Below are 3,328 nucleotides of genomic sequence, written 5' to 3'. Positions count from 1 at the left end.
TCAGGAATGTATCCATCTCAGGTTACCTAAAGAGATAGGGTAAAGCTGTGTCTCCTCTGCTGGGCCCATCCTAATCACATTGTCACAGGGCAGAGATTTTGGGGAGAAACAAAGGTGGCTTCCTGCCACAGCTTCCTGCCACAGGAGGCACTTCCTGCTCTGGTTTCCCCTTCAGAGGGTCAAATGAGCTTCCTTAGTTGTGCTTTCTTGAAATGGATTCCAAGCCTTCCATATGGCAATAGGCCACTTGGCATGGCTTTTCCCTTTCCCCTTTTCCTCTTTAATTTAAGGATACTGAGTGCTCCTGGATTTTGTGAGTTTGGGATTCATTGAAAAAATGGTATGAAGTCTAAATAATCTCTAGTTTGAATGAGTTTGGCTCTGGATTATCTGTATAAATGCTTCCAAACTTGGCTCCCATTGGAAAAAACAGCCTGTGCTTTTTTTTTTTTTTTCTTTCTTTTTCTGAAATGCTAGCTTTTATGGAAAGACTCACTTCTGATCGTGTGGCACAGGCTTCAAAGAACCTGCCTACAGATTTGGCATGATTTGAGTTTGAAATGCCTGTTCTCGTAGAGGAAGAATTTAGCATGGCACTAGGTTTAAATACCTATAACTGAAGTGAGTTTCAATGAGCCAACAAGAAAACATAGGGACGTGTATAAATTCTTCCTCTTCCCCATTGCAGGAGCGTATGGAGCAGACTAGATGGGCTGACAGGTCCCAACGTATTAGGAGGCAAGTAGTCCAAAGCATCCCTGAGCTCAGATGCTTGTTAGCTACTCATATTGCACAATCTGGGCCACACACTTTTTTCATATTTGGACATGTCTGCAGTGGGTAGAAAATGGTAGTCTTAGATCAGGAGCTGGCAATCTTTTGCTGCCATGGAGTGGAGTTTGAGACCCATCCCTGTGCTGCAGGCCACAAATCTCTACCTCCTGGAGCGCACACACCAACTGTATAGCACCCACCTTTGCCACTGATCTCCATCCTCTCTGCAGTGAGGGTGAGCACAATCACAGAAGAGAAGCAGTGAGGGCTGCAAAGCGGGACTCTAGAGGGGTGAGTGGCACTGCACAGAGCACAGCTGTGTGCTGTCTGATCTCCCATGCTGCCCTGGGCTTGGTCAGACCTTTGTGGGCTGGAACCAACTAATTTGTGGGCCAAATCTGGTCCATGAGCTGTGCATTGCTGACCTCTGTCTTAAATGGTAGTCCTTAATTTTTACAGGGCAAAGAGAATATTGGATCCTTTTTTTAAATATTGAACAGGAGATACTAGTGGCTGTTGAAGATCTCCTAAGGCAGAGTCATCGTTGTATTGCATAGGTGCATGAAAGGCAAGAGGTCTCTGGCCCTTACCTCAGAGCATCCATTTAGCTGCAAATTGGGATTACAGTCTGGCATTCCTGGGAGCAGTAAACTGGAGGAACAGATATCCTGCCCTCTGGTGCTCCCTGGCTCCCCAAGCGTGTAGTCAGCTGGCTTATGGGCTTGCCCAGATTCCCAGACCCCTGTGCAGGTGCTGTAGCAGGCACAAACTGCCTAAGGCGAGTGCATGCTGTTTCTCTCTGGCAGAGCAGTATGTTGTGCTGCATAGTACATTCCCTGCAGACTTTCCTGAGCCATCCTCCCTGCATCAGCAGGATGGCGCAGAAACCCTACACAAGGTAGGTCAGCCGCTTGCTGCTTTCCCCTGTGGTGCTCTTGGTGAACAAAGGGCAAGATTTTGCCCTTAATGTTATATATCTCTTAGCCTGCTCTAATCTTTTTTGCCTTGTGAGTGATTTAATGAACTGTTTTGACTGGTTAGAGAAATAGCCCTGCTCTCATTTGCTGCTGTGAAGGTCCCAAAACATGTGACTGTACATGTGAACGCTGTGTGCAGATTGAAGCTGCAGGGCATGATTGGAGGAGACACCGACTGCCAAGTCGATGAAGCAGCTGAGAGTGCAGTCCTTCTCAGCCAACAACAGCGTGTGATTATGTAACGCCTGTAGTGTCTGGCACTGTGCTCCAATGGAGACGCATCACGTGTTGTGCAATGCTTTTGGCCCTGGAATTCAATTAGATTGCTTTGAACGATCGTGAGTCTGCATGAGATAAGCTTTTACTGTTATACACTAGAAAGCAAATGGGTTGATTAGCTGCACATGAATTGATAAATTGCTGTTATAATTCCAGCAAGGATATTTGCATTGCGTATACATCATCATGCCACTAAGAGCCGAAATGAAGCATTATGTAACCTGGCTGAACAACAACAGCCACAACAAAAGGAAGCAAACAACAGTCTCTCCCCCTTCATCCCCACCCCAAAGATCAGAGAATAAAATGTTTTGTGACAGACAATTACTCAGAGGAATTTGGGTCCTCATACATTATACCATTGCATTTCAAAGTAGTTTCATGGGCTGGGGGAGCTGATTCTCCACTGGGTTTGGTGTATGATTGACGGTTTGGTACTTGTCATGTTGACAGTTTTGGCAAGGAATGTGAGTTTGCAAACACTAAAGTTTTTGAATTCAGGTGGCCTGTTAGCACTTTTCATAAATTATTTTATATATGAGGCTCCCTGGTGGCAGTACGGATTGTTATCTACATGAAATTGCAAACATTTTTGCCAGTAAACTTCTTACCTTCTAACAAAGGACACCTAAGAGAGAATGTACTGTGACTGCAGAGAAAATGAAAGTAACTAGAGCAGTTTAAAATAAAAAGTGATTTTATTAATAAACAGCTGAAGAACAAATTGATATGACAGAGCTGATGGCACAAAGGAGCAATATTTCTCCTTCCCACCTTACCTTCCGTACTCTCTTTTCAAATAATTTTTTGAAATTTCAGTGTGCAACCCCTGAGAGAAGGTAATATTCATTGTCTGACCCTGGGAAGGAGCAATGTAGTTGCCTGAGAGCTGAGAAGAAACTGAAGGCTCTGAAATGTTAAGCAATATGAAATCCTTTCTGTCTTTCCAGGGCCACAATATAGAGTTTATGTGCAGCCAATTTTCATGGCAGCCAAGATGCACTTTTCTTTTCTTAACATTTTTTTTTACCAGACATCACAGAAAATTGCTCTGTTCCCTTTGCAAAGCTGTGCTTATAACAAAAACTACTGTTGCTTGATGAGACAGGATTGGGTGTACTGATTTCATAGACATTTGGGCTGGAAGGGACCCCGGAGGATCATCGAGTCCAGCCCCCTGCCCCAGGGGCAGGAAGTCAGCAGGGATCATAGGATCCCAGCAAGATAAGCATCCAAATGTGTCTTGAAGGCGTTCAAAGTGGGTGCTTGAACTGTCTCCGGCGGCAGTCTATTCCAAA

General features: G+C 44.7%; 1 protein-coding gene across 4 annotated transcripts in view; it reads left to right on the top strand.

The window, feature by feature from the left end:
• ITPR2 (inositol 1,4,5-trisphosphate receptor type 2) overlaps positions 1–3,328 on the top strand; it is a 533,709-nt gene that overhangs the window by 329,697 nt on the left and 200,684 nt on the right. The window lies entirely within an intron of this gene.

Source organism: Gavialis gangeticus, unplaced genomic scaffold (genome assembly GCF_001723915.1).
Source record: "Gavialis gangeticus isolate Ggan-Ray unplaced genomic scaffold, GavGan_comp1, whole genome shotgun sequence".
NCBI classification, from domain to species: Eukaryota; Metazoa; Chordata; order Crocodylia; family Gavialidae; genus Gavialis; species Gavialis gangeticus.
Note: the sequence above shows the minus strand (reverse complement) of the source record. Positions and strands in the feature narration are given on the sequence as shown.